Source organism: Pseudophryne corroboree, chromosome 11 (assembly GCF_028390025.1).
Source record: "Pseudophryne corroboree isolate aPseCor3 chromosome 11, aPseCor3.hap2, whole genome shotgun sequence".
Taxonomy (NCBI): domain Eukaryota; kingdom Metazoa; phylum Chordata; class Amphibia; order Anura; family Myobatrachidae; genus Pseudophryne; species Pseudophryne corroboree.
The window spans coordinates 169301097-169326555 of NC_086454.1; the positions used below are offsets into that span (position 1 = coordinate 169301097).

A 25459-nucleotide genomic window follows, 5' to 3' on the forward strand; every position below is an offset into this window, starting at 1 on the left:
CTCTGTGTTGAGTTTTTTTTACAACCAGGATCGGCTCAAAGAGCCCGCGGCTGGTTATGCTTAGTAGGGGGGACCCCACGCAATTTTTTGGGGGGATTTTTAACACTGTCCACACTTCTTTTAAGGTACACAATGAAGCCCTGCACGGATTACGCTGATCTGGCCGGGATTCATTGTGTTAAGTCCGGCAGTGTTTTACTAATCACTCCCGTAAAACACTGCCAGACATTACGAATGACATCGACATCGGAAAACACGACAATGCAGAATACGACAGCATAGTAAATGAGGCGTAAAAAAGCCCAAAAGTTGCAAATGATCACTCCCGATGTCATTCGTGTTTAACCTTCAACCAAAATACGAAAATTTACGATTTTTAGTAAATATACCCCCTATAAGTCTGTCCTGGGGCACACTTGTCAAAAATGATTAATAAAATATAACTTTTAATATTCACAATTAAAATAGATCATCTCACAAAGCGACATGGCAACATGTAAAAGTTGTAATCATAAAATTTTGGTACAGTAATCAAAATTTGTAATCACAAACTATTTGATACGGTAATCCAATATATCATAACGAAATATGGGCCTAATTCAGATCTGTTCGCTCGCTAGCGTTTTTCGCTGTGCAGCAATCAGGTAACTACTGCGCATGCGTATGCACCGCAATGCGCAGGCACGTCGTACGGTTACAAAGCGGATCGTTGCTGTGCACTGGTTCTAGCGAAGAATCCATTCGCACAGCCGATCGCAAGGAGATTGACAGGAAGAGGGCGTTTGTGGGTGTCAACTGACCGTTTTCTGGGAGTGTTTGGAAAAACGCAGGCGTGTCGAGGCGTTTGCAGGACGGGTGTCTGACGTCGATTTCGGGCTTGAATAGGCTGAAGTGAACGCAGCAGCTGAGTAAGATCAGAGCTACTCAGAAACTGCACAAGCTGTTTTTGTACAGGGCGGACGCACACGAGTTCGCACACTTGCAAAGCTAAAATACACTCCCCTATAGGCGGCGTCTATCTGTTCGCAGCGCTGCAAAAAATTAGCTAGCGAGCGAACAGATCTGAATTAGCGCTCCCTTGATAGTAATTGCTAACTTTGTGTTTATAATAATTAATTGGTGGGACAGTACCACCTGTGGGAGTTGCAGGAATCTGGTATACAGAAAATATTCAACAGTTTTTGGTGGTTTGTAAGTGCTGTGTTTTAGTATAAATTATTGGAGATCTGAATTAGGCTCAATATTGAAATAAAAAAACTCTCCCAAAGATGTATTACCTCGTTACAATACTTTGAGAGAATTGGCTTCTCTATACTCGCATCTTAACCATCAAACAATTGCAAAAAATGACAGGTAGTGCCTTTTAATAAGTATCATAATTTTCATATCAAATCTCTGTGTTGAGTTTGTATGAACTCTCCACCAGCCCATCATAAATCATAAGGAAAGAGATTTTTGCAAACACATAGGCAGCATTGTACCAGAACAAAAAAGGGTGTAGGGGACTCCTATCACACAGGCGCCTGGAAAAGCTGCCCTGAATTGTGCTCCTTCCCAAAGTGTCACCACACTTTAAAACAGAGAATGATCAAAAATTGGTTGGAAGAAGCGTCACACTGTTTGACAGGCAACGGTGCTGGCAGCTTGAAGCTTCCCCCATGCGAGGGGACGCCGTACACTTTTACGATGTCCATGATGACATATGTCAACATAGCCACCAAAAATCATGAAAAACTCATTGCGACTTTTTTGTGTCAACCTTTCTATATTGACCTTTTACTTGTGTCGACCTTTCAATACTGTCTACCTAAACAATGTTGACCTTTCTGATGTGTCGACATATGGCCTGTCGACCAATATTGGTCGACCTAATGACTGTTGACCTTCTTATTGTCGACAATATGACCCATTCCAATTACATGCAGCTGGCTCAGCAAGATTGCTCAGCATACAGCGCTGCACAGCGATGTGTCAACGATGTGTGCTAAGTGAACACTGGCCCTGACAGACGATCTGACTAGATTTATCCTGCATGCAGGATCTTAATCGCCGGGCGATAGCGACATCTGAACATCTGTGTACTTGGGCGATCACTTTAGCCTGTTCGTGTCCGGAATTGACGTCAGACACCCGCCCTGCAAACGCTTGGACACGCCTGCATTTTTCCAAACACTCCCAGAAAACGGTCAGTTGTCACCCACAAACGCCTTCTTCCTGTCAATCTCCTTGCGATCGGCTGTGCGAATCGACTCTTCATTAAATTCAACGCTCAGCAACGATCTGCTTTGTACCCGTATGACGCGCATGCGCATTGCAGTGCATACGCACGCGCAGTTTTGTCCTGATCGCACCGCAGCGAAAAAACCTAGCATGCGATCAGGTCGGAATGACCCCCATGGTTTTGCCTATCTGCTAACAAAAATGCTTCGATCAGGTCTGAATTACCCCTCTAGAATCTTTCTCTCAGACTTTCTGCTTACTCAGTATCTGAAAATGCCACCTGCTGTCTGAAAAGTGGTACTGCACTATATTTCAGACGACTTACACACGGCCTGCCATGTATATATTAGGAGGAAGGCTTATCTCATGCCATGAATGGCAGGCCATGATACTTTTTTCAGAAAGGTAATCGTGGACACATCTGTATAATACATTTTTTTAAAATCACTGATTATCGTAAAAATGTACTAAAATCTAAAAAAAAGGTAGTTATAGAAATGTTTGTAATTATATGAATTTTACTGTGTAATCCAAATAAGCATTGATGTTAATATATGTACAATAACTTCAATAAAATGTGTCTTCTAAGAATCTAACATTTTAGAAAAAAATGTTTAGATGTTCCCTAATGAATGTGGTTTCTTGGTGTATTGGTAACCACTCCACTCTGATCTTTGAATACAGTGATCTGTATTTAAATCTTGGTAGGTCCTATTGGTTTTGTTGTAAGTACAATACAGTTAATATCTCTGAGAAAGAAAATATCTATAAATTGCATAAATTAAGAATCTTACACACTGAGAGACAGGTTTATCTGTCATTTAATTCCAATAAAATGTATCCACTAAGAATCTTATACTCTGACAAAAAATGTACATGCTACCATATGAATGAGGTGTCATTGTGTACTGTTAACAATTCTGGACTCTGAAACCTATAATCTGTATAAAAATTTGGTAGGTCCTAATGGCTTTTTTTTTTAAATACAATGCAATACTTATCTCTCTGATTATTATTCCTGTAACTTGTAGAAAATAAGATCTCACACTCTAAGAGAAAGTTGTATATGTTGTGTTAGAAGAGAGGTTCCATGGTGTAATGTTTAGCACTCTGGACTCTGAATCCAGCGATCTGAGTTCAAATCTCGGTGGGACCTAATGTGTTTTAGTAACTTCAGTTTAAGTTCTTTATTGACAGAAAGTCTTCTTTTTCATACATATAATAATTTTTTTAAATCACTGATTTTTGTAAATATGTACTAAAAGCTAAAAAAGGTAGTTATAGAAATGTATGTAATTATATGAATTTTACTATATAACCCAAATAAGCGTTGATGTAAATATATGTACAATAATTGCAATAAAATGTGTCTTCTAAGAATCTAACATTTTAGAAAAAAATGTTTAGCTCTCCCTCATGAATGAAGTTTCTTGATGTATTGGTAACCACTCTGATCTTTGAATCCAGTGGTCTGTATTTAAATCTTAGTAGGTCCTATTGGTTTTTTGATAGTACCATTCAGTTTATATTTCTCTGAGAGTACATTCTTATAAAAATATTTAGATGCTCCCTAATGGATGAGGTTTCATGGTATATTGGTAAACATTTTGGACTCTGAATCCATGATCTATATTTACATCTTGGTAGGTTCTATTGGTTTTGTTGTAAGTACAATACAGTTAATATCTCTGAGAAAGAAAATATCTATAAATTGCATAAATTAAGAATCTTACACACTGAGAGACAGGTTTATCTGTCATTTAATTCCAATAAAATGTATCCACTAAGAATCTTATACTCTGACAAAAAATGTACATGCTACCATATGAATGAGGTGTCATTGTGTACTGTTAACAATTCTGGACTCTGAAACCTATAATCTGTATAAAAATTTGGTAGGTCCTAATGGCTTTTTTTTTTAAATACAATGCAATACTTATCTCTCTGATTATTATTCCTGTAACTTGTAGAAAATAAGATCTCACACTCTAAGAGAAAGTTGTATATGTTGTGTTAGAAGAGAGGTTCCATGGTGTAATGTTTAGCACTCTGGACTCTGAATCCAGCGATCTGAGTTCAAATCTCGGTGGGACCTGATGTGTTTTAGTACCTTCAGTTTAAGTTCTTTATTGACAGAAAGTCTTCTTTTTCATACATATAATAATTTTTTTAAATCACTGATTTTTGTAAATATGTACTAAAAGCTAAAAAAGGTAGTTATAGAAATGTATGTAATTATATGAATTTTACTATATAACCCAAATAAGCGTTGATGTAAATATATGTACAATAATTGCAATAAAATGTGTCTTCTAAGAATCTAACATTTTAGAAAAAAATGTTTAGCTCTCCCTCATGAATGAAGTTTCTTGATGTATTGGTAACCACTCTGATCTTTGAATCCAGTGGTCTGTATTTAAATCTTGGTAGGTCCTATTGGTTTTTTGATAGTACCGTTCAGTTTATATTTCTCTGAGAGTACATTCTAATAAAAACTGTTTAAATGCTTCCTCATGAATGAGGTTTCCTGGTGTATTTGTAACCATTTTGTACTCTGAATCCATGATTTGTATTTACATCTTGGTAGGTCCTATTGTTTTTTTGTAAGTATTATGCAGATCATATCTCTGAGAAAGAAAATATCTATAAATTGCATAAATTAAGAATCATACACACTCAGAGACAGGTTTATCTGTAATATAATTCCAATAAAATGTAACCTCTAAGAATCTTACACTGTGAGAAAATTTTTTACATGCCACCATATGAATGAGCTTTCATGGTGTACTGTTAACAATTCTGGACTCTGAAACCAATAATCTGTATATACAAATTGATAGGTCCTAATGGTTTTATTTGTAAATACAATGTAGTACATATCTCTCTGAATGAATATTTCTGTATCTTGTAGAAATTAAGATCTTACACTCTGAGAGAAAGTTTTATATGTGTTATTAGAAGGGAGATTCCATGGTGTTATGGATAGCACTCTGGACTCTGAATGCAGTAAATTGAGTTCAAATATCAGTGGGACAAGGTGCATTTTAGTACCTTCAGTTTAAGTCCTTGATTGACAAAAACTTTTCTTTTTTATACATATAATACATTTTTTTTAAATCACTGATTATTGTAAAAATGTACTAAAATCTAAAAAAAAGGTAGTTATAGAAATGTTTGTAATTATATAAATGTTACTGTGTAATCCAAATAAGCATTGATGTTAATATATGTACAATAACTTCAATAAAATGTGTCTTCTAAGAATCTAACATTTTAGAAAAAAATGTTTAGATGTTCCCTAATGAATGTGGTTTCTTGGTGTATTGGTAACCACTCCACTCTGATCTTTGAATACAGTGATCTGTATTTAAATCTTGGTAGGTCCTATTGGTTTTTTGTAAGTACCATTCAGTTCATATCTCTCTGAGAGTACATTCTTATAAAAATATTTAGATGCTCCCTAATGGATGAGGTTTCATGGTGTATTGGTAAACATTTTGGACTCTGAATCCATGATCTATATTTACATCTTGGTAGGTTCTATTGGTTTTGTTGTAAGTACAATACAGTTAATATCTCTGAGAAAGAAAATATCTATAAATTGCATAAATTAAGAATCTTACACACAAAGAGACAGGTTTATCTGTCATTTAATTCCAATAAAATGTATCCACTAATAATCTTATACTCCTAAAAAAAATGTACATGCTACCATATGAATAAGGTTTCATTGTGTACTGTTAACAATTCTGGACTCTGAAACCTATAATCTGTATAAAAATTTGGTAGGTCCTAATGGCTTTTTTTTGTAAATACAATGTAATACTTATCTCTCTGATTATTATTCCTGTAACTTGTAGAAAATAAGATCTTACACTCTGAGAGAAAGTTTTATATGTGTTATTAGAAGGGAGATTCCATGGTGTTATGGTTAGCACTCTGTACTCTGAATCCAGTAAATTGAGTTCAAATCTCAGTGGGACCAGGTGTATTTTAGTACCTTCAGTTTAAGTCCTTGATTGACAAAAACTTTTCTTTTTTTATACATATAATACATTTTTTTAAATCACTGATTATTGTAAAAATGTACTAAAATCTAAAAAAGGTAGTTATAGAAATGTTTGTAATTATATAAATGTTACTGTGTAATCCAAATAAGCATTGGTGTTAATATATGTACAATAACTTCAATAAAATGTGTTTTCTAAGAATCTAACATTTTAGAAAAAAATGTTTAGATGTTCCCTAATGAATGTGGTTTCTTGGTGTATTGGTAACCACTCCACTCTGATCTTTGAATACAGTGATCTGTATTTAAATCTTGGTAGGTCCTATTGGTTTTGTTGTAAGTACAATACAGTTAATATCTCTGAGAAAGAAAATATCTATAAATTGCATAAATTAAGAATCTTACACACTGAGAGACAGGTTTATCTGTCATTTAATTCCAATAAAATGTATCCACTAATAATCTTATACTCTGAAAAAAAAATGTACATGCTACCATATGAATAAGATTTCATTGTGTACTGTTAACAATTCTGGACTCTGAAACCTATAATCTGTATAAAAATTTGGTAGGTCCTAATGGCTTTTTTTTGTAAATACAATGCAATACTTATCTCTCTGATTATTATTCCTGTAACTTGTAGAAAATAAGATCTCACACTCTAAGAGAAAGTTGTATATGTTTTGTTAGAAGAGAGGTTCCATGGTGTAATGGTTAGCACTCTGGACTCTGAATCCAGTGATCCGAGTTCAAATCTCGGTGGGACCTGATGTGTTTTAGTACCTTTAGTTTAAGTTCTTGATTGACAGAAAGTCTACTTTTTCATACATATAATAATTTTTTTAAATCACTGATTTTTGTACATATGTACTAAAAGCTAAAAAAAGGTAGTTATAGAAATGTATGTAATTATATGAATTTTACTATATAACCCAAATAAGCGTTGATGTAAATATATGTACAATAATTGCAATAAAATGTGTCTTCTAAGAATCTAACATTTTAGAAAAAAATGTTTAGCTCTCCCTCATGAATGAAGTTTCTTGGTGTATTGGTAACCACTCTGATCTTTGAATCCAGTGATCTGTATTTAAATCTTGGTAGGTCCTATTGGTTTTTTGTAAGTATTGTTCAGTTTATATGTCTCTGAGAGTACATTCTAATAAAAACTGTTTAAATGCTTCCTCATGAATGAGGTTTCCTGGTGTATTTGTAACCATTTTGGACTCTGAATCCATGATTTGTATTTACATCTTGGTAGGTCCTATTGTTTTTTTGTAAGTAAAATGCAGTTCATATCTCTGAGAAAGAAAATATCTATAAATTGCATAAATTAAGAATCATACACACTGAGAGACAGGTTTATCGGTAATATAATTCCAATAAAATGTAACCTCTAAGAATCTTACACTGTGAGAACATTTTTTACATGCCACCATATGAATGAGCTTTCATGGTGTACTGTTAACAATTCTGGACTCTGAAACTAATAATCTTTATATACAAATTGGTAGGTACTAATGGTTTTATTTGCAAATACAATGTAGTACATATCTCTCTGAATGAATATTTCTGTATCTAGTAGAAATAAAGATCTTACACTCTGAGAGAAAGTTTTATATGTGTTATTAGAAGGGAGATTCCATGGTGTTATGGTTAGCACTCTGTACTCTGAATCCAGTAAATTGAGTTCAAATCTCGGTGGGACCAGGTGCATTTTAGTACAAAGTTTAATTCCTTGATTGACAAAAACTTTTCTTTTTTATACATATAATACATTTTTTTAAAATCACTGATTATCGTAAAAATGTACTAAAATCTAAAAAAAAGGTAGTTATAGAAATGTTTGTAATTATATGAATTTTACTGTGTAATCCAAATAAGCATTGATGTTAATATATGTACAATAACTTCAATAAAATGTGTCTTCTAAGAATCTAACATTTTAGAAAAAAATGTTTAGATGTTCCCTAATGAATGTGGTTTCTTGGTGTATTGGTAACCACTTTACTCTGATCTTTGAATACAGTGATCTGTATTTAAATCTTAGTAGGTCCTATTGGTTTTGTTGTAAGTACCATTCAGTTCATATCTCTCTGAGAGTACATTCTTATAAAAATATTTAGATGCTCCCTAATGGATGAGGTTTCATGGTATATTGGTAAACATTTTGGACTCTGAATCCATGATCTATATTTACATCTTGGTAGGTTCTATTGGTTTTGTTGTAAGTACAATACAGTTAATATCTCTGAGAAAGAAAATATCTATAAATTGCATAAATTAAGAATCTTACACACTGAGAGACAGGTTTATCTGTCATTTTTTTCCAATAAAATGTATCCACTAAGAATCTTATACTCTGACAAAAAATGTACATGCTACCATATGAATGAGGTGTCATTGTGTACTGTTAACAATTCTGTACTCTGAAACCTATAATCTGTATAAAAATTTGGTAGGTCCTAATGGCTTTTTTTTGTAAATACAATGCAATACTTATCTCTCTGATTATTATTCCTGTAACTTGTAGAAAATAAGATCTCACACTCTAAGAGAAAGTTGTATATGTTGTGTTAGAAGAGAGGTTCCATGGTTTAATGGTTAGCACTCTGGACTCTGAATCCAGCGATCTGAGTTCAAATCTCGGTGGGACCTGATGTGTTTTAGTACCTTCAGTTTAAGTTCTTTATTGACAGAAAGTCTTCTTTTTCATACATATAATACTTTTTTTAAATCACTGATTTTTGTAAATATGTACTAAAAGCTAAAAAAGGTAGTTATAGAAATGTATGTAATTATATGAATTTTACTATATAACCCAAATAAGCGTTGATGTAAATATATGTACAATAATTGCAATAAAATGTGTCTTCTAAGAATCTAACATTTTAGAAAAAAATGTTTAGCTCTCCCTCATGAATGAAGTTTCTTGATGTATTGGTAACCACTCTGATCTTTGAATCCAGTGGTCTGTATTTAAATCTTGGTAGGTCCTATTGGTTTTTTGATAGTACCGTTCAGTTTATATTTCTCTGAGAGTACATTCTAATAAAAACTGTTTAAATGCTTCCTCATGAATGAGGTTTCCTGGTGTATTTGTAACCATTTTGGACTCTGAATCCATGATTTGTATTTACATCTTGGTAGGTCCTATTGTTTTTTTGTAAGTATTATGCAGATCATATCTCTGAGAAAGAAAATATCTATAAATTGCATAAATTAAGAATCATACACACTGAGAGACAGGTTTATCTGTAATATAATTCCAATAAAATGTAACCTCTAAGAATCTTACACTGTGAGAAAATTTTTTACATGCCACCATATGAATGAGCTTTCATGGTGTACTGTTAACAATTCTGGACTCTGAAACCAATAATCTGTATATACAAATTGATAGGTCCAAATGGTTTTATTTGTAAATACAATGTAGTACATATCTCTCTGAATGAATATTTCTGTATCTTGTAGAAATTAAGATCTTACACTCTGAGAGAAAGGTTTATATGTGTTATTAGAAGGGAGATTCCATGGTGTTATGGTTAGCACTCTGTACTCTGAATCAAGTAAATTGAGTTCAAATCTTAGTGGGACTAGGTGCATTTTAGTACCTTCAGTTTAAGTCCTTGATTGACAAAAACTTTTCTTTTTTATACATATAATACATTTTTTTAAATCACTGATTATTGTAAAAATGTACTAAAATCTAAAAAAAAGGTAGTTATAGAAATGTTTGTAATGATATGAATTTTACTGTGTAATCCAAATAAGCATTGATGTTAATATATGTACAATAACTTCAATAAAATGTGTCTTCTAAGAATCTAACATTTTAGAAAAAAATGTTTAGATGTTCCCTAATGCATGTGGTTTCTTGGTGTATTGGTAACCACTCCACTCTGATCTTTGAATACAGTGATCTGTATTTAAATCTTGGTAGGTCCTATTGGTTTTTTGTAAGTACCATTCAGTTCATATCTCTCTGAGAGTACATTCTTATAAAAATATTTAGATGCTCCCTAATGGATGAGGTTTCATGGTATATTGGTAAACATTTTGGACTCTGAATCCATGATCTATATTTACATCTTGGTAGGTTCTATTGGTTTTGTTGTAAGTACAATACAGTTAATATCTCTGAGAAAGAAAATATCTATAAATTGCATAAATTAAGAATCTTACACACTGAGACAGGTTAATCTGTCATTTAATTCCAATAAAATGTATCCACTAAGAATCTTATACTCTGACAAAAAATGTACATGCTACCATATGAATGAGGTTTCATTGTGTACTGTTAACAATTTCTGACTCTGAAACCTGTAATCTGTATAAAAATTTGGTAGGTCCTAATGGCTTTTTTTTGTAAATACAATGCAATACTTATCTCTCTGATTATTATTCCTGTAACTTGTAGAAAATAAGATCTCACACTCTAAGAGAAAGTTGTATATGTTGTGTTAGAAGAGAGGTTCCATGGTGTAATGGTTGGCACTCTGGACTCTGAATCCAGCGATCTGAGTTCAAATCTCGGTGGGACCTGATGTGTTTTAGTACCTTCAGTTTAAGTTCTTTATTGACAGAAAGTCTTCTTTTTCATACTTATAATAATTGTTTTAAATCACTGATTTTTGTAAATATGTACTAAAAGCTAAAAAAGGTAGTTATAGAAATGTATGTAATTATATGAATTTTACTATATAACCCAAATAAGCGTTGATGTAAATATATGTACAATAATTGCAATAAAATGTGTCTTCTAAGAATCTAACATTTTAGAAAAAAATGTTTAGCTCTCCCTCAAGAATGAAGTTTCTTGATGTATTGGTAACCACTCTGATCTTTGAATCCAGTGGTCTGTATTTAAATCTTGGTAGGTCCTATTGGTTTTTTGTAAGTACCGTTCAGTTTATATTTCTCTGAGAGTACATTCTAATAGAAACTGTTTAAATGCTTCCTCATGAATGAGGTTTCCTGGTGTATTTGTAACCATTTTGGACTCTGAATCCATGATTTGTATTTACATCTTGGTAGGTCCTATTGTTTTTTTGTAAGTATTATGCAGATCATATCTCTGAGAAAGAAAATATCTATAAATTGCATAAATTAAGAATCATACACACTGAGAGACAGGTTTATCTGTAATATAATTCCAATAAAATGTAACCTCTAAGAATCTTACACTGTGAGAAAATTTTTTACATGCCACCATATGAATGAGCTTTCATGGTGTACTGTTAACAATTCTGGACTCTGAAACCAATAATCTGTATATACAAATTGATAGGTCCAAATGGTTTTATTTGTAAATACAATGTAGTACATATCTCTCTGAATGAATATTTCTGTATCTTGTAGAAATTAAGATCTTACACTCTGAGAGAAAGGTTTATATGTGTTATTAGAAGGGAGATTCCATGGTGTTATGGTTAGCACTCTGTACTCTGAATCAAGTAAATTGAGTTCAAATCTTAGTGGGACTAGGTGCATTTTAGTACCTTCAGTTTAAGTCCTTGATTGACAAAAAACTTTTCTTTTTTATACATATAATACATTTTTTTAAAATCACTGATTATTGTAAAAATGTACTAAAATCTAAAAAAAAGGTAGTTATAGAAATGTTTGTAATTATATGAATTTTACTGTGTAATCCAAATAAGCATTGATGTTAATATATGTACAATAACTTCAATAAAATGTGTCTTCTAAGAATCCTAAGAATCTAACATTTTAGAAAAAAATGTTTAGATGCTCCCTAATGAATGTGGTTTCTTGGTGTATTGGTAACCACTCCACTCTGATCTTTGAATACAGTGATCTGTATTTAAATCTTGGTAGGTCCTATTGGTTTTTTGTAAGTACCATTCAGTTCATATCTCTCTGAGAGTACATTCTTATAAAAATATTTAGATGCTCCCTAATGGATGAGGTTTCATGGTATATTGGTAAACATTTTGGACTCTGAATCCATGATCTATATTTACATCTAGGTAGGTTCTATTGGTTTTGTTGTAAGTACAATACTGTTAATATCTCTGAGAAAGAAAATATCTATAAATTGCATAAATTAAGAATCTTACACACTGAGAGACAGGTTTATCTGTCATTTAATTCCAATAAAATGTATCCACTAAGAATCTTATACTCTGACAAAAAATGTACATGCTACCATATGAATGAGGTGTCATTGTGTACTGTTAACAATTCTGGACTCTGAAACCTATAATCTGTATAAAAATTTGGTAGGTCCTAATGGCTTTTTTTTGTAAATACAATGCAATACTTATCTCTCTGATTATTATTCCTGTAACTTGTAGAAAATAAGATCTTACACTCTGAGAGAAAGTTTTATATGTGTTATTAGAAGGGAGATTCCATGGTGTTATGGTTAGCACTCTGTACTCTGAATCCAGTAAACTGAGTTCAAATCTCAGTGGGACCAGGTGTATTTTAGTACCTTCAGTTTAAGTCCTTGATTGACAAAAACTTTTCTTTTTTTATACATATAATACATTTTTTTTAAATCACTGATTATTGTAAAAATGTACTAAAATCTAAAAAAGGTAGTTATAGAAATGTTTGTAATTATATAAATGTTACTGTGTAATCCAAATAAGCATTGGTGTTAATATATGTACAATAACTTCAATAAAATGTGTTTTCTAAGAATCTAACATTTTAGAAAAAAAAGGTTTAGATGTTCCCTAATGAATGTGGTTTCTTGGTGTATTGGTAACCACTCCACTCTGATCTTTGAATACAGTGATCTGTATTTAAATCTTGGTAGGTCCTATTGGTTTTGTTGTAAGTACAATACAGTTAATATCTCTGAGAAAGAAAATATCTATAAATTGCATAAATTAAGAATCTTACACACTGAGAGACAGGTTTATCTGTCATTTAATTCCAATAAAATGTATCCACTAATAATCTTATACTCTGAAAAAAAAATGTACATGCTACCATATGAATAAGGTTTCATTGTGTACTGTTAACAATTCTGGACTCTGAAACCTATAATCTGTATAAAAATTTGGTAGGTCCTAATGGCTTTTTTTTGTAAATACAATGCAATACTTATCTCTCTGATTATTATTCCTGTAACTTGTAGAAAATAAGATCTCACACTCTAAGAGAAAGTTGTATATGTTTTGTTAGAAGAGAGGTTCCATGGTGTAATGGTTAGCACTCTGGACTCTGAATCCAGTGATCTGAGTTCAAATCTCGGTGGGACCTGATGTGTTTTAGTACCTTCAGTTTAAGTTCTTGATTGACAGAAAGTCTACTTTTTCATACATATAATAATTTTTTTAAATCACTGATTTTTGTACATATGTACTAAAAGCTAAAAAAAGGTAGTTATAGAAATGTATGTAATTATATGAATTTTACTATATAACCCAAATAAGCGTTGATGTAAATTTATGTAAAATAATTGCAATAAAATGTGTCTTCTAAGAATCTAACATTTTAGAAAAAAATGTTTAGCTCTCCCTCATGAATGAAGTTTCTTGGTGTATTGGTAACCACTCTGATCTTTGAATCCAGTGGTCTGTATTTAAATCTTGGTAGGTCCTATTGGTTTTTTGTAAGTACCGTTCAGTTTATATTTCTCTGAGAGTACATTCTAATAGAAACTGTTTAAATGCTTCCTCATGAATGAGGTTTCCTGGTGTATTTGTAACCATTTTGGACTCTGAATCCATGATTTGTATTTACATCTTGGTAGGTCCTATTGTTTTTTTGTAAGTATTATGCAGATCATATCTCTGAGAAAGAAAATATCTATAAATTGCATAAATTAAGAATCATACACACTGAGAGACAGGTTTATCTGTAATATAATTCCAATAAAATGTAACCTCTAAGAATCTTACACTGTGAGAAATTTTTTTACATGCCACCATATGAATGAGCTTTCATGGTGTACTGTTAACAATTCTGGACTCTGAAACCAATAATCTGTATATACAAATTGATAGGTCCAAATGGTTTTATTTGTAAATACAATGTAGTACATATCTCTCTGAATGAATATTTCTGTATCTTGTAGAAATTAAGATCTTACACTCTGAGAGAAAGGTTTATATGTGTTATTAGAAGGGAGATTCCATGGTGTTATGGTTAGCACTCTGTACTCTGAATCAAGTAAATTGAGTTCAAATCTTAGTGGGACTAGGTGCATTTTAGTACCTTCAGTTTAAGTCCTTGATTGACAAAAAACTTTTCTTTTTTATACATATAATACATTTTTTTAAAATCACTGATTATTGTAAAAATGTACTAAAATCTAAAAAAAAGGTAGTTATAGAAATGTTTGTAATTATATGAATTTTACTGTGTAATCCAAATAAGCATTGATGTTAATATATGTACAATAACTTCAATAAAATGTGTCTTCTAAGAATCCTAAGAATCTAACATTTTAGAAAAAAATGTTTAGATGCTCCCTAATGAATGTGGTTTCTTGGTGTATTGGTAACCACTCCACTCTGATCTTTGAATACAGTGATCTGTATTTAAATCTTGGTAGGTCCTATTGGTTTTTTGTAAGTACCATTCAGTTCATATCTCTCTGAGAGTACATTCTTATAAAAATATTTAGATGCTCCCTAATGGATGAGGTTTCATGGTATATTGGTAAACATTTTGGACTCTGAATCCATGATCTATATTTACATCTAGGTAGGTTCTATTGGTTTTGTTGTAAGTACAATACTGTTAATATCTCTGAGAAAGAAAATATCTATAAATTGCATAAATTAAGAATCTTACACACTGAGAGACAGGTTTATCTGTCATTTAATTCCAATAAAATGTATCCACTAAGAATCTTATACTCTGACAAAAAATGTACATGCTACCATATGAATGAGGTGTCATTGTGTACTGTTAACAATTCTGGACTCTGAAACCTATAATCTGTATAAAAATTTGGTAGGTCCTAATGGCTTTTTTTTGTAAATACAATGCAATACTTATCTCTCTGATTATTATTCCTGTAACTTGTAGAAAATAAGATCTTACACTCTGAGAGAAAGTTTTATATGTGTTATTAGAAGGGAGATTCCATGGTGTTATGGTTAGCACTCTGTACTCTGAATCCAGTAAACTGAGTTCAAATCTCAGTGGGACCAGGTGTATTTTAGTACCTTCAGTTTAAGTCCTTGATTGACAAAAACTTTTCTTTTTTTATACATATAATACATTTTTTTTAAATCACTGATTATTGTAAAAATGTACTAAAATCTAAAAAAGGTAGTTATAGAAATGTTTGTAATTATATAAATGTTACTGTGTAATCCAAATAAGCATTGGTGTTAATATATGTACAATAACTTCAATAAAATGTGTTTTCTAAGAATCTAACATTTTAGAAAAAAAAGGTTTAGATGTTCCCTAATGAATGTGGTTTCTTGGTGTATTGGTAACCACTCCACTCTGATCTTTGAATACAGTGATCTGTATTTAAATCTTGGTAGGTCCTATTGGTTTTGTTGTAAGTACAATACAGTTAATATCTCTGAGAAAGAAAATATCTATAAATTGCATAAATTAAGAATCTTACACACTGAGAGACAGGTTTATCTGTCATTTAATTCCAATAAAATGTATCCACTAATAATCTTATACTCTGAAAAAAAAATGTACATGCTACCATATGAATAAGGTTTCATTGTGTACTGTTAACAATTCTGGACTCTGAAACCTATAATCTGTATAAAAATTTGGTAGGTCCTAATGGCTTTTTTTTGTAAATACAATGCAATACTTATCTCTCTGATTATTATTCCTGTAACTTGTAGAAAATAAGATCTCACACTCTAAGAGAAAGTTGTATATGTTTTGTTAGAAGAGAGGTTCCATGGTGTAATGGTTAGCACTCTGGACTCTGAATCCAGTGATCTGAGTTCAAATCTCGGTGGGACCTGATGTGTTTTAGTACCTTCAGTTTAAGTTCTTGATTGACAGAAAGTCTACTTTTTCATACATATAATAATTTTTTTAAATCACTGATTTTTGTACATATGTACTAAAAGCTAAAAAAAGGTAGTTATAGAAATGAATGTAATTATATGAATTTTACTATATAACCCAAATAAGCGTTGATGTAAATTTATGTAAAATAATTGCAATAAAATGTGTCTTCTAAGAATCTAACATTTTAGAAAAAAATGTTTAGCTCTCCCTCATGAATGAAGTTTCTTGGTGTATTGGTAACCACTCTGATCTTTGAATCCAGTGGTCTGTATTTAAATCTTGGTAGGTCCTATTGGTTTTTTGTAAGTACCGTTCAGTTTATATTTCTCTGAGAGTACATTCTAATAGAAACTGTTTAAATGCTTCCTCATGAATGAGGTTTCCTGGTGTATTTGTAACCATTTTGGACTCTGAATCCATTATTTGTATTTACATCTTGGTAGGTCCTATTGTTTTTTTGTAAGTATTATGCAGATCATATCTCTGAGAAAGAAAATATCTATAAATTGCATAAATTAAGAATCATACACACTGAGAGACAGGTTTATCTGTAATATAATTCCAATAAAATGTAACCTCTAAGAATCTTACACTGTGAGAAATTTTTTTACATGCCACCATATGAATGAGCTTTCATGGTGTACTGTTAACAATTCTGGACTCTGAAACCAATAATCTGTATATACAAATTGATAGGTCCAAATGGTTTTATTTGTAAATACAATGTAGTACATATCTCTCTGAATGAATATTTCTGTATCTTGTAGAAATTAAGATCTTACACTCTGAGAGAAAGGTTTATATGTGTTATTAGAAGGGAGATTCCATGGTGTTATGGTTAGCACTCTGTACTCTGAATCAAGTAAATTGAGTTCAAATCTTAGTGGGACTAGGTGCATTTTAGTACCTTCAGTTTAAGTCCTTGATTGACAAAAAACTTTTCTTTTTTATACATATAATACATTTTTTTAAAATCACTGATTATTGTAAAAATGTACTAAAATCTAAAAAAAAGGTAGTTATAGAAATGTTTGTAATTATATGAATTTTACTGTGTAATCCAAATAAGCATTGATGTTAATATATGTACAATAACTTCAATAAAATGTGTCTTCTAAGAATCCTAAGAATCTAACATTTTAGAAAAAAATGTTTAGATGCTCCCTAATGAATGTGGTTTCTTGGTGTATTGGTAACCACTCCACTCTGATCTTTGAATACAGTGATCTGTATTTAAATCTTGGTAGGTCCTATTGGTTTTTTGTAAGTACCATTCAGTTCATATCTCTCTGAGAGTACATTCTTATAAAAATATTTAGATGCTCCCTAATGGATGAGGTTTCATGGTATATTGGTAAACATTTTGGACTCTGAATCCATGATCTATATTTACATCTAGGTAGGTTCTATTGGTTTTGTTGTAAGTACAATACTGTTAATATCTCTGAGAAAGAAAATATCTATAAATTGCATAAATTAAGAATCTTACACACTGAGAGACAGGTTTATCTGTCATTTAATTCCAATAAAATGTATCCACTAAGAATCTTATACTCTGACAAAAAATGTACATGCTACCATATGAATGAGGTGTCATTGTGTACTGTTAACAATTCTGGACTCTGAAACCTATAATCTGTATAAAAATTTGGTAGGTCCTAATGGCTTTTTTTTGTAAATACAATGCAATACTTATCTCTCTGATTATTATTCCTGTAACTTGTAGAAAATAAGATCTTACACTCTGAGAGAAAGTTTTATATGTGTTATTAGAAGGGAGATTCCATGGTGTTATGGTTAGCACTCTGTACTCTGAATCCAGTAAACTGAGTTCAAATCTCAGTGGGACCAGGTGTATTTTAGTACCTTCAGTTTAAGTCCTTGATTGACAAAAACTTTTCTTTTTTTATACATATAATACATTTTTTTTAAATCACTGATTATTGTAAAAATGTACTAAAATCTAAAAAAGGTAGTTATAGAAATGTTTGTAATTATATAAATGTTACTGTGTAATCCAAATAAGCATTGGTGTTAATATATGTACAATAACTTCAATAAAATGTGTTTTCTAAGAATCTAACATTTTAGAAAAAAAAGGTTTAGATGTTCCCTAATGAATGTGGTTTCTTGGTGTATTGGTAACCACTCCACTCTGATCTTTGAATACAGTGATCTGTATTTAAATCTTGGTAGGTCCTATTGGTTTTGTTGTAAGTACAATACAGTTAATATCTCTGAGAAAGAAAATATCTATAAATTGCATAAATTAAGAATCTTACACACTGAGAGACAGGTTTATCTGTCATTTAATTCCAATAAAATGTATCCACTAATAATCTTATACTCTGAAAAAAAAATGTACATGCTACCATATGAATAAGGTTTCATTGTGTACTGTTAACAATTCTGGACTCTGAAACCTATAATCTGTATAAAAATTTGGTAGGTCCTAATGGCTTTTTTTTGTAAATACAATGCAATACTTATCTCTCTGATTATTATTCCTGTAACTTGTAGAAAATAAGATCTCACACTCTAAGAGAAAGTTGTATATGTTTTGTTAGAAGAGAGGTTCCATGGTGTAATGGTTAGCACTCTGGACTCTGAATCCAGTGATCTGAGTTCAAATCTCGGTGGGACCTGATGTGTTTTAGTACCTTCAGTTTAAGTTCTTGATTGACAGAAAGTCTACTTTTTCATACATATAATAATTTTTTTAAATCACTGATTTTTGTACATATGTACTAAAAGCTAAAAAAAGGTAGTTATAGAAATGTATGTAATTATATGAATTTTACTATATAACCCAAATAAGCGTTGATGTAAATTTATGTAAAATAATTGCAATAAAATGTGTCTTCTAAGAATCTAACATTTTAGAAAAAAATGTTTAGCTCTCCCTCATGAATGAAGTTTCTTGGTGTATTGGTAACCACTCTGATCTTTGAATCCAGTGATCTGTATTTAAATCTTGGTAGGTCCTATTGGTTTTTTGTAAGTATTGTTCAGTTTATATGTCTCTGAGCGTACATTCTAATAAAAACTGTTTAAATGCTTCCTCATGAATGAGGTTTCCTGGTGTATTTGTAACCATTTTGGACTCTGAATCCATGATTTGTATTTACATCTTGGTAGGTCCTTTTGTTTTTTGTAAGTAAAATGCAGTTCATATCTCTGAGAAAGAAAATATCTATAAATTGCATAAATTAAGAATCATACACACTGAGAGACAGGTTTTTCGGTAATATAATTCCAATAAAATGTAACCTCTAAGAATCTTACACTGTGAGAACATTTTTTATATGCCACCATATGAATGAGCTTTCATGGTGTACTGTTAACAATTCTGGACTCTGAAACTAATAATCTGTATATACAAATTGGTAGGTCCTAATGGTTTTATTTGCAAATACAATGTAGTACATATCTCTCTGAATGAATATTTCTGTATCTTGTAGAAATAAAGATCTTACACTCTGAGAGAAAGTTTTATATGTGTTATTAGAAGGGAGATTCCATGCTGTTATGGTTAGCACTCTGTACTCTGAATCCAGTAAATTGAGTTAAAATCTCGGTGGGACCAGGTGCATTTTAGTACAAAGTTTAATTCCTTGATTGACAAAAACTTTTCTTTTTTATACATACAGATGTGTACACGATTACCTTTCTGAAAAGAGTGCCATGGCAGTCAATTTGGCAGGACATAAGTTCATTGTGTTGTTCTGCCGTGATGTTGAGCCATGACAATTCATAGTTTCACCACTGGGTGGCCAGTGCATCATGTAACGTAGCTTTCCACATACAGTACATTTGGTCTAGAAAAGATTTTTTCCAATTACAGAAAGAGGACAAATGAAGAATGACTACCAGACACCAAGGTAGTCTAGTGGACTAATGCTTTGATTTAGTAAGCCAAGTACCCAGGTTCGAACCCCAGGAAAGCAGCTTTACTTTTATATAAATTTTAATTCTTAAAAATGTAATTTAAATATAAGCTGCTTTGTTCAGAGGAAATTTTTTTTTAGGAATGGCAAACAGGGTATTGGGATTACTTTCACTTCGATTATGGTGAGGGAGGGGCACACAGAGCCACTGCTGGCTGTGATCAGGGAGGGGGTGTGGAGGAAGAGACCTGCTTTGAATTTATTGCTAAAGCTGTCAATACTGTACATTGAATGATATTGTTCCAACCAGCCAACTCTGACTCTGTCTCTCTCCTAACTCTGTCTCTGTGTGTAACTCTCCCTCTAAGTTTGACTCTCTCCCTTTCACTCTACTGTATCTCTTTCCTCCTGACTCTCTCTTCCCTGACTCTGTCTCTCAGTGTCTCCCACCATCTAATTGTCTTTCTAGTAGACTTTATCTCTCTCCCCTGACTCTATTTCTCTCACATGACTCTGTCTCACTGTCTCTATCCATCTGACTTTCTCTCTCCCTCTAACTTTATCTCTCTCATTGACTCTGTCTCTCTCCCCTTAACTTTCTCTCTATGTCTCTGTCCCCTGACTTTGTCATTCTCTCCTCCTGACTCTATTGCTCTCCCCCTAACTCTGTCTCTTTGTCTCCCACCCTCTGATTTTTTTTCTCCTAGACTTTATCTCCTTCCCCATGACTCTGTCTCTCTCACATGACTCTGTCTCAGTGTCTCTCGCCATCTGACTGTCTCTCTACCTCTAACTCTATCGCTCTCTCTCCTTTAATCTATCTCTCCCCTTCACTATCTCTGTGTCTCTGTCCCCTGAATTTGTTGCTATCTCCTCCTGACTCTATCTCTCTCCCCCTGACTCTGTCTCTCAGTGTCTCCCACACGCTCATTTTCTTTCTCCTAGACTTTACCTCTCTCCCCCTGACTATTTATCTCTCACATGACTCTGTATCTCCTCAAACTTTGTCTCTCTCCCTATAACTCTATCGCTCTCTCCTTGACTCTATCTCTCTCCCCTTAACTATCTCTCTATGTCTCTGTCCCCTGAATTTGTCACTCTCTCCTCCTAACTCTATTGCTCTCCCCCTGACTCTGTCTCTCACCCTTTGATTTTCTTTCTCCTAGACTTTATCTCTCTCCCTCTGACTCTCTCTCACATGACTCTGTCTCACTTTGTCTCTCCATCAAACTTTGTCTCTCTCCCTCTAACTCTATCGCTTTCTCTTCTTGACTCTATCTCTCTCCCTTTAACTATCTCTGTGTAATCTGTCCCCTGAATTTTTTTGCTCTCTCCTCCTGACTCTATCGCTCTGCCCCTGACTCTGTCTCTCAGTGTCTACCACCCTCTAATTTTCTTTTTCCTAGACTGTATCTCTCTCCCTCTGACTCTATCTCTCTCACATGACTCTGTCTCACTTTGTCTCTCTCCATCTAACTCTATCTCTCCTTGACTCTATCTCTCTCCCCTTTACTGTCTCTCTGTGTCTCTGTCCCATGACTTTGTCGCTCTATCATCCTGACTCTATCGCTCTCCCCCTGACTCTTTCTCTGTGTCTCCCACCCTCTGATTTTGGTTTTCAAGTAGACTTTATCTCTCTCCCCTGACTCTATCTCTCTCACATGACTCTGTCTCACTTTCTCTCTCCATCTGACTTTCTCTCTCCCTCTAACTCTATCTCTCTCCCCTTAATTATCTCTCTGTGTCTGTCCCCTGACTTTGTCACTCTCTACTCCTGACTCTATTGCTCTCCCCCTAACTGTCTCTGTGTCTCCCACCCTCTGATTTTCTTTCTCCTAGACTTTATCTCCTTCCCCCTGACTCTGTCTCTCTCACATGACTCTGTCTCAGTGTCTCTCTCCATCTGACTGTCTCTCTCCCTCTAACTCTATCGCTCTCTCTCTTTTACTCTATCTCTCTCCCCTTAACTATCTGTGTCTCTGTCCCCTGAATTTGTCACTATCTCCTCCTGACTCTATCGCTCTCCCCCTGACTCTGTCTCTGTGTCTCCCACCCTCTGATTTACTTTCTCTTAGACTTTTTCTCTCTCCCTAACTATTTTTCATATGACTCTTTATCTCCATCAAACTTTGTCTCTCTCCCTATAACTCTATCACTCTCTCTCTCCTTGACTCTATCTCTCTCACCTTAACTATCTCTCTATGTCTCTGTCCCCTGAATTTGTCACTCTCTCCGACTAACTCTATCACTCTCCCCCTGACTCTGTCTCTCAGTGTCTCCCACCATTTGATTTTCTTTCTCCTATACTTTATCTCTCTCCCTCTGACTATCTCTCTCACATGACTCTGTCTCACTTTGTCTCTCCATCAAACTTTGTCTCTCTCCCTCTAACTCTATCGCTCGCTCTCTCCTTGACTCTATCTCTCTCCCTTTAACTATCTCTCTGTGTCTCTGACCCCTGAATTTGTCACTCTCTCCTCCTGACTCTATCGCTCTCCCCCTGACTCTCTCAGTGTCTACCACCCTCTAATTTTCTTTCTCCTAGACTTTATCTCTCTCCCTCTGACTATCTCTCTCACATGACTCTGTCTCACTTTGTCTCTCTATCAAACGTTGTCTTTCTCCCTCTAACTCTATTGCTCTCTTCTTGACTCTATCTCTCGCCCCTAAACTATCTCTCTGTGTCTCTGTCCCATGACTTTGTCGCTCTCTCCTCCTGACTGTATTGCACTCCCCTAACTCTGTCTCTCATTGTCTGCCACCCTCTAATTTTCTTTCTCCTAGACTTTATCTCTCTCACATGACTGTCTCACTTTCTCTCTCCATCTGACTTTGTCTCTCACCATCTAACTCTATCTCTCTCCCCTTATCTCTCTCTGTGTCTCTGTCCCCTGATTTTGTTGCTTTCTCCTCCTGACTCTATCGCTCTCCCCCTAACTCTGTCTCTCAGTGTTTCGCTTCCTTTTACTTTATCTTTCCATATGACTCTAACCCTCTCCCTCTGACTATCAGTAACCATTACAAATTTCTCCCTTCCCCCTACTCCCTTCCTCCCTGTACAGAACCCTGTGCTTGGGTACTTCAAAAACATGGCTATGGGTGGGTGCTTCCAAATTTTGAAAAAAATCTAGCTTCTATCACAAAGTAAGTCTGTTGCTGACCTACAGCGATCAGTGGGTTTTTACAGCCATTACTGTACAATGACATTGAAAACGTGGTTTACTATTACAATGATAGTTTATTGTAATGTTAGCAGCCACACAGCAAAACACAAGCTAAAAAACATTCTCCATAAAGGAGCTGCACAATAAAGAAAATATTACCCCATATTAAGAAAGATCTGTTTACAGACTACAGTGAGTGGCCAATTAAACACAGGAAAGTAGCAATCATGCCATAGCTTTAGAGTCCAATTCCTAATTGTGTACAGTAGGTGTGAAAGTCTCAGTGTGTGAGGCCTTTGAAGTAGATTCCTTGGAGAGTATAGATAGCATATATCCTGTCTGGGGGATGGCCTGGGATTTGAAATGAATAATTCAATTCCAATTTAAGTGTTTTAAGCTTCTAACTTTAGTCTATGCAGCTACAATATCAAAAGTTTTTTTTATACATTTCTTGTTCCTTGCAATAAACAAATATGGTATGTATTTAAAAATATAATTGATTCAGCTTCCTTCATAACTGGTCAAATAATGTAAAATGCTCAGGAAATGCACTCTTGGCTGTGAGGGGAGCCTGTGCCATGCTTTAGAGAAGAGTAGGGAGTGGGCATCACAGCACCTACTGTATAAAAGGGCCTACACAGACAGTACACACGGGGTGACTGTGCTGAGCGATGCTAGATCACTCAGCAAGATTGCTCAGCACACAGCGCTGCACAGCAATGTGTCAATGATGTGTGCTGAGCGATCTGTCAGGGCCAGTGAACACTGGCCCTGACAGGAGATCTGACTAGATTTATCCTGCATGCAGGATATTATTGGCCGCACCATTGCGACAACTGAACATCTATGTACTTGGGATATACAGTACCTATCACCCTCATAATCACTGTTGAAGTCTGGTTCCAGTTTAAGAAATATTACATCATAACTATTTATTTACAGTTTCTTACATAGCGCAGCATAATTCTTTCCCATTGGTCCATTTAAAAAATATGAGTTATTTTGTGTGCACTGTGACTGTGTAAAGTAATTGCTATCACACAGAGCTGCCACTGCTGTGATCGGGGAGGGAGGGGGATGGGAATTGCTTGAGCTGTGTGCACTGTGCCTGATTGTTGTCATTCTGTTGGGGGAGGGGAGAACACACAGAGCTGCATAAAGGGGGTCATTCCAAGTTGATCGCTAGCTGCCGTTGTTCACAGCACAGCGATCAGGCTAAAAATCTGCATTTCTGTGCATGCATATGCCCCGCAATGCGCACGCACGACGTACGGGTACATAGCCCTTTGTGGTTTTGCACAGGTTCTATTGACGTTTTCCTTCACACTGGCGCCCGCTAGAAAATTGACAGGAAGGGGGCGTTTCTGAGTGTCAACTGACCGTTTTCAGGGAGTGTTTGGAAAAACGCAGGCGTGTCTGAAAAAATGCAGGCGTGGCCGGGCATTCGCTGGGCGGGTGTGTGATGTCAAATCCGGACACGAATAGGCTGAAGTGATCGCAAGCACTGAAACTGCACAAACTGTTTTTGCAGAGCTCGGCTGCACATGCGTTCGCACTTCTGCTAAGCTAAAATACACTCCCCAGTGGGCGGCGGCATAGCATTTGCACGGCTGCTAAAATTAGCCAGCGAGCGATCAACTCAGAGAATGACCCCCAATGCCTGGTGCTCAGACGTGCATTAAATGCTTTGCTCACTACAAGGATACTAAAGGTTATGATTTGTGACATGGATAGACAAGGATGGAAAAAGTAAAAAAAAATGAAAAAATTCCCAAAACCTTGTGTTGACCATATGTGTGTTTTGACCATTTCCATGTCGACCATTTGCTGCTGTGAGTAGTTGTTTCCTTTTTTGGGAGCAGCCGGTATATAATGAGCTTTCCAGGCTCATGGTAGTATTATGTAGTTTCAGGGGTGGTGATATCTACGCTCACCTGATGTCTAGGTGTATGTGTCTTACATTATTACCAGTAATTTATATAGTGCACACATATTCCGCAGCGCTTTACAGAGAATATTCAGCCTTTCACATCAGTCCCTGTCCCAGTGGAGCTTACACTCTATATTACCTACCACATGAACACACACATTTGCACAAGGGTTAATTTTGTTAGGAACCAATTAACCTATCACTATATTTTGGGATTGTGGGAGGAAACCGGAGTAACCAGAGGAAGCCCACTCAAGTACGGGGA

At 34.3% G+C, this 25459-nt stretch overlaps 8 non-coding genes across 8 annotated transcripts; all 8 read left to right on the forward strand.

Annotated features, from left to right (window-relative positions):
• The first annotated feature begins 3304 nt into the window (after nt 1-3304).
• On the forward strand, nt 3305-3376 carry TRNAQ-CUG (transfer RNA glutamine (anticodon CUG)). The gene has a single exon. It is a non-coding gene; the product is annotated as a tRNA-Gln (tRNA).
• Nucleotides 3377-4243: 867 nt separating this feature from the next.
• Nucleotides 4244-4315, forward strand: TRNAQ-CUG (transfer RNA glutamine (anticodon CUG)). Its single transcript has one exon. It is a non-coding gene; the product is annotated as a tRNA-Gln (tRNA).
• Nucleotides 4316-6925: 2610 nt separating this feature from the next.
• Nucleotides 6926-6997, forward strand: TRNAQ-CUG (transfer RNA glutamine (anticodon CUG)). Its single transcript has one exon. It is a non-coding gene; the product is annotated as a tRNA-Gln (tRNA).
• Nucleotides 6998-8815: 1818 nt separating this feature from the next.
• On the forward strand, nt 8816-8887 carry TRNAQ-CUG (transfer RNA glutamine (anticodon CUG)). Its single transcript has one exon. It is a non-coding gene; the product is annotated as a tRNA-Gln (tRNA).
• A 1815-nt stretch (nt 8888-10702) lies between these two features.
• On the forward strand, nt 10703-10774 carry TRNAQ-CUG (transfer RNA glutamine (anticodon CUG)). Its single transcript has one exon. It is a non-coding gene; the product is annotated as a tRNA-Gln (tRNA).
• A 2622-nt stretch (nt 10775-13396) lies between these two features.
• On the forward strand, nt 13397-13468 carry TRNAQ-CUG (transfer RNA glutamine (anticodon CUG)). Its single transcript has one exon. It is a non-coding gene; the product is annotated as a tRNA-Gln (tRNA).
• Nucleotides 13469-16091: 2623 nt separating this feature from the next.
• TRNAQ-CUG (transfer RNA glutamine (anticodon CUG)) lies at nt 16092-16163 on the forward strand. The gene has a single exon. It is a non-coding gene; the product is annotated as a tRNA-Gln (tRNA).
• Nucleotides 16164-18786: 2623 nt separating this feature from the next.
• TRNAQ-CUG (transfer RNA glutamine (anticodon CUG)) lies at nt 18787-18858 on the forward strand. The gene has a single exon. It is a non-coding gene; the product is annotated as a tRNA-Gln (tRNA).
• The last annotated feature ends 6601 nt before the right edge of the window (nt 18859-25459 follow it).